We start from the raw sequence: 6,427 nt of genomic DNA, 5'->3' as shown, positions 1-6,427 counted from the left end.
GGGGAGAAACTCCAGCTGCTCAGACTGGGGCCCATCTATCTCCTGCCTCATAACCACTGGACCACCAGGGAAGTCCCTGAACAGTTCTTAATGTTAATGTAACCCAATGTTTCATTCTTTTCCTTTATTGTTATGTGACCTGTTTCAGAAATCAATCCTTGGGAATTCCTTGGTAGTCCAGTGGTTAGGACTCGGTGCTCTCCCTGCTGAGGGCCTGGGTCCGATCCCTTGTCGGGGAACTAAAGATACCACAAGCCTTGCAGCAAGGCCAAAAAGAAAAATCCTTACCGCAAGGTTATAAAAGTATTATCTTGTATCACCTTCTAAAATTTTATTGTTTCATCTTTCACATTAGGTCTGCAGTCCTCCCCAAATTGGCTTTGTGTTTGGTGTGAGGTAGGGGTCACGTTTTGTGTATTTTCCATAGTGATATCCAGTTGTCACAGTATATTTATTGAAGAGATTGTCCTTTCTGCACTGCTCTGCATTACCACCTCTATCATAAATCAACCCTCTGGATGCGGATGCGGTCTGTCTTGGGCTCCTAATCTACCCATTTGTCAATCCTTCAGCCCCTTTCTTACTGACTACTGTATAGCTGTTTAAGAAGTCTCAATAGCTATCTGAGACAGTATTGTGTGTGATGAGAATCCCGCATATACAATGGCTTAGTTCTCCATCAACAATGAACCAAAGGGGGACTCGCCTGGCGGTCCAGTTGTTAGGACTCTGTGCTTCCACTTCAGGGGGCCCAGGTTCGATCCCTGGTTGTGGAACTAAAATCCTGCAAGCCATGTAGCACTGCTAAAAAAAAAAAAAAGAACCTAAGTGTCTCAACACCGTTGGTAATCTTTGCCTGAATCAATAATTTCATGAAGAGCTGAAAACTCTTGGAGATTTCATCTGCTTCACCAGAAGCCCTCCAACTTCAGAATGAGTGTGATGCTGTCAGGTGGGGCCAGAGCAGGCAGTGTGCATTTGCGTCTTAACTTACCCATGTACAGGGACTTCCCTGGCGGTGCATTGGTTAGGACTTGGTGCTTCCACTTCAGGGGATGTGGGTTTGATCCCTGGTTGGGGAAGTTCCTGCAAGCTGCATGGTGCAGCCCAAAAAAAAAAAAAAAAAATTACCCATGTACAATTTTCATTGCATTGCAGGTGGGTGGTCATAGGGTCTCTTCATGAAGACTTCAGACATTGAATGGCTTATATTGTTTTCCTTCTGTCTCATAAAGCAAACTACTTAGAGCTGACCTCCCTGACCCTCCAATAGCCAAATGCCATTATCAAGGAAGACCTGATGGCTGTAAGCTACCAAGTAAGAAGTGTCAGGAGTCAGGATACCTTTTTTATTTTTGGCTGTGCCTTGTGGCATGTAGAATCTTAGTTCCCCAACCAGGGATCAAACCTGCTCCCCCTGCATTGGAAGTATGGAGTCTTAACCACTGGACTGCCAGGGAAGTCCTGATAGAACACCTTCTGACTAAACATGAACTTAAACAACTGGACCAAAGGACTTGGGTGTATTGTACAATGACCACAAATTCCCCCCATCCCAATATGCATGCCCCTTTGCAATGGAACTCCTAGCCAGAGGGGGAGTCAGTTTCTCCACCCATTTAAATCGATACATGGCCACGTGACTTGCTTTGACCGATAGAATTCGGCAGAAGTGAGGTGTGGAAGTTCGACCACCATGATGTAAGGAAGCCAGTGTAGCTTTTTGGAGATTGGGAGACTCCATGCAGAACTGAGGCCTCCCAGCCAACAACCAGCACCAATTGCCCAATATACCAGTGGAGCCATCTTGGACCTTGCAGCAGACTGAACCCTCCAGGTGTCTGTGGTCTCATAAATCAGCCCAGATGAGATCAACAGAGGAAATGCCCCCTAACCCGCCAAATGGAAAAAAAAAACAAAATTCGAGTTTTTTCCCAACAACATTTGATTGTGAAAAATTTCAAATGTGTATCAAAGTTTAAATAAGTGTACAGTGAACACCCACATTCCTAACACATCACTTCTACCATTCCCATTTTATTAAATCTGTCATCTCCCCATCCCTTTGTTCATGCATCACTTCATCTTGTTTTTCGTTGTTGTTGTTTTTTGGTTTTTTACTTCATCTCATTTTTGATGCATTTCACAGTTGCAGACATCAGTCCACTACTCCTTGAACAGTTTGGTGTGCATATCATTAGCATATGACTAACAAGAGTCCAATATTTGTTTATATTTTTTCTTTTGAAGTAAAATGGACAATGACTTGCATAAGTCTTAAATATGCTTTTGCTGAGTTTTTTTTTTTTTAAGTCTTTATTGAATTTGTTAAGATGTTGCTTCTGTTTTATGTTTTGGTTTTTTGGCCTCGAGCCATGTGGGATCTTAGCTCCCCAACCAGGGCTCGAACCTGCACCCCCTGCATTGGAAGGCGAAGTCTTAACCACTGGACCGCCAGGGAAGTCCCCTTTTGCTGAGTTTTGACAGATGCACACATCTGTGCAACTTGAACTTCTATTAAGATCTACAACATGTTTGCCATGGCCCAGGTTGAATCCCTGGTAGGGGAACAGAGGTACAAAACAAAACATTGTATCAAGTATTATACATAATCTAGAAATAATATATGTATCATTTGTGCATAGGTTGTATGCAAATACTATGCGATTTTACATGAGGGACTTAAGCAGTCTCGGATTTTAGTCTGTGCAACAGTCCTGGAACCAGTCTCCCCAGGATACTGTAGGATACCTGTGAATAACCACACAGTTATTATCAGGGATTATCAAAACAGATGCAAGAACAAAGTCACTTCCCTGTCTGTCATTAGCGGGAGGTGTTCAGAGGTGGCCACCAGGGCCAGTTGCAGCAGTTACACGCCTGTAGCCATGAGTAACAGAGAACACAACTCTGCTTGCTTAACTCCATAAAGACGTTTATCAGTTTACAGAACAAATAGCTGTAAGCTAGGGCAGCCTCCAGGCTCGGGATGCTAGGGGCGTACCCACCCCTGCAGGCTTTTCCTCTGATCTCATTGGCCAGGACTGGTCATATGCCTGGTCCCTTAACCAATCCGTGAGTGAGTCATTCACACTCATCCTGATAGCTTCTGTGATCTTAGATCTTAATTTCCAACCTGCAGTTATCTTAGGTATTGTTGATCTTACTGTCATGGCCTGGATTTATATTTTATATTGCCAGATAAAACAAGAAATTACACTAGTTATAATAGGATCTTCGGAGACTCACATGGTTCACAAAACGATAAAAGAGTAAAATTATAATTTGGGTGAGGCATTTATAGAGCAGGAATCTGCAAGTGTTTTCTGTAGAGGGCCAGAGAGTAAATATTTTCGGCTGTGCTGGCCATAATGTCTCTGTGGCAACTACTCAAATCCATGCAAGCCGGGAAGCAGCTGTACGTAATGTGTAAATGAGTGGGTGTGGCTGTGTACCAGTAAAGCTTTATTTACAACCACAGGTGGTGGGCGGGGTCTGGCCCGCAGGCAGGCCGACGTTGCTGAGGGCAGGTGTTCTGCAGCATTGTTAGAACTAAATGAGAGCAACAGGATCTTCCAATCTTTGAAATTTATTATTTCTACCTGACCACTGAAGTAGTTTTTAATCAGTTTTCCACCACAAATTTGTGGGCAGTAATTAGAGAGGGGTCCCAATATCCAAAAGGCAGTCATCGGTACTCTTCCCCACCCCAAGGAATAAGGGCTCTTCGGAGAATAGCTGGTTTTATGTTTCAGGGCAGGTAAGATGCAGTATGGGCCTAGTAGATCTTGTTGCCAGAAAGAAGGGATGCCTAAGTTCTGGGTGTGTTGAAGGTACACCGGAGCCCACTTAAAGGTATCCCACGTCAATAATGATTAGTTAATGACCAATTCATGAAACTACTCAAGTCTGAATGCCATGAATTCATAATTATCCTCAAAAGACAAGAATCAGGATTTTTGTCCTTTATCAAGCTGCTAGTTCTATATCCATAGCCCGATTTTATTTGGGGGAACCATGTTTTAGCATCCCTACCTAAAAAGGCTGACATCTTCTTACCAAATGATATATATTTAGGGTGATCCCAACTATATGAAAAGATTCTCCTCTTAAACAATAAAAAAAGATAATAAATACAGTATTAACATTGGTTATTTTTGGATAGTAATATGATAGATGATATTCATGTTCTTTTCCTGAATTTTTTCTGGCATTTCCAAGTTCCCGCCTTTATTTTGTATATATTACTTTTAGAGTGAAAAAGAAAAATCTTTGAAAAAGATTTATCTCCAGGGACTTCCCTGGCGGTCCAGTGGTTAAGACTCTGTGCTTCTACTGCAGGGGGCACAGGTTCGATCCCTGGTCAGGGATCCCTCATGCCATGTGGTGAGGCCAAAAAAAAAAAAAAGAGAGAAAGTATAAAAAAAATTTTTTTTTAAATACTTTCTTGAAAAGAGAAGCAAATATTAAAAAACAAAAACAAAAACACTACTATCTCTGGGTTCAGGATGTCTTTTTCCATGGTTATAACGTTGTATGGTTTGGTCTTTGGGAAATTTCTCACCCCAAAGAGCAGAGGATGGCAAGTGAGATTTTGTAAAACCCAGAGCCCAAGGCTGAGGATGGGAGTACATCCTATGAGGCGGGGCTGAAAGACGTCGAGCTAAGAGGGCTGGGAAAATCTGTGCAGCTGGGTCCTCGGCCCTGGGGGTCAATGTGGTCCCCAGGTGAGGGCGTTTGGCTTTCAGTTGAGGGAAGTACTGGTAGGGCTTTACGCATTGGCTCCCAGAGAACTGGCTTAAGTTGGGAGGAGCCTAGATTCTAAAAAGAGTAAGGAAGGTTAGGTAGCTGGGGCTGGGGCTCGTCAGAGAGAGGGCTGGGCAGTTCTAGACGGCAGTGGAGGAGAAGTGGGACCTGGGCCGCAGTGCAAAATGAAAACACGCGGCCCCTTGTCGAAAAATTATTATGAATTTCACAATGGTGACAGCAGAGCATTCAATCAAGTGCAGGGGCTGAACGCCTGTGAAGCCGGCCTCTGTGGGGACCCAGGAAAAGGGAGTCGCTTCAAGGTCTGCTTTGGAAGTAAGAATTGGCCAGGATTCTGGCAGAGACTGGACACTGAGGCAGAATGTCTTGCCTGTGGCTCTCCTGGGTGTCCATGGGCCACAGCCCACACGCAGAAATCCCTTCTCCATGGGATGGACCGGGTCCAAGACCCCTGGGGGTCTCCCAGCCACTTATTAGATGCTAAATTATCACAGGTGTTACTCAAGTCCCATGCTCAGATGGGGGGCGGCGGAGGGCCCCTCACCCCTCCCTCTCTACCCAGCCCCTGACTTCTGGGACTTTAAAGAGGTTACCCAAGCCCTATTCATCTTCCTGACTCTAAGTCACTGGTCAGCATCCCTTCCTTCAGAAAGCCCTCCGGGCTGCCCGCTGCCCCCTGAACTTGTACCCCCGTTACATCCCCTAGGCTGCATCTCCAGGTTGCAACCCCCAGGTTGCTCAAGGGACCCCATTTTATGCCCTCCTAGCTCCCTGTGCCTCATCTTCAAGGCATTCTGTCACTCTGACACTGTGGGTGCAGTTAGCCATTTAAGGCTTCCAGCTCTGCCGGCGCTGAGCAGCCCAGACCTGGCCCAGAGGAGGGCTCCATATATCTGTTGAGTCTGAGAGGCACAGAGCATCCTCCCTGCATTCAGTGGCAGCCTGCCCGGGCCTCAGCTTCCCCTGCCACACACTCAGTGCTGTCCCGTCCACTGGGCAGGCAGACCGACTGGGGATAGGGTCTGGGATCCCAGGTCTGGGGTTTGGACTCTGGCGTTGGGTCTGGCTTTGGGATTGGGGGTCCTGGGTCTGAGATTGGGATCTGGGTTTCAGGGACTGGAGCTGGGGTCTGATTTGGGGTCTGGGGCCGGGGATCTGAGTTCTGGAGCCCCAGGTCTGGAATCTGAGGTCTGGAGTTTGGGATCCAGTGCCTGAGTTCTGAGGCCTGAGGTCTGGGATATAGGGACTGGGGTCCCAGGTCTGGGGCTGCTGGGATGGAGGATCTAGGATTTGGGGCTGGCGATCCTGAATTCGAGGTCAGGGTCTTGAGGTGTGGGGTCGCAATTTCTGGGTCTGGGGTCTAGTGTCTGAAGTAGGGGGTCTGGGCTCTTGTACCTGGGTTCCGGCGTATAGGGTCCACGGTCTGGGGTCGGGGTCTGAGGTGAAGGATCTAGAATCCGGGGGTCCGGGGTCTGAGGTTAAAGATCTAGAATCTGGGGGTCAGGGTCTGAGGTCCAGGATCTGGGGGTCCGGGTCTGAAGTAAAGGATATAGAGTCCGGGGTCCGGGTCCCGGGTGTGAAGTACGAGATCTAGCACTTGGGGTCCCATGTCTGAGGTCTGCGGTCTGGGGTCCAGGCCCACGGTCGGAGGTACGAGGTC

This window comes from Pseudorca crassidens, chromosome 3 (assembly GCF_039906515.1).
Source record: "Pseudorca crassidens isolate mPseCra1 chromosome 3, mPseCra1.hap1, whole genome shotgun sequence".
NCBI classification, from domain to species: Eukaryota; Metazoa; Chordata; class Mammalia; order Artiodactyla; family Delphinidae; genus Pseudorca; species Pseudorca crassidens.
This window is presented reverse-complemented; position numbering follows the sequence as displayed.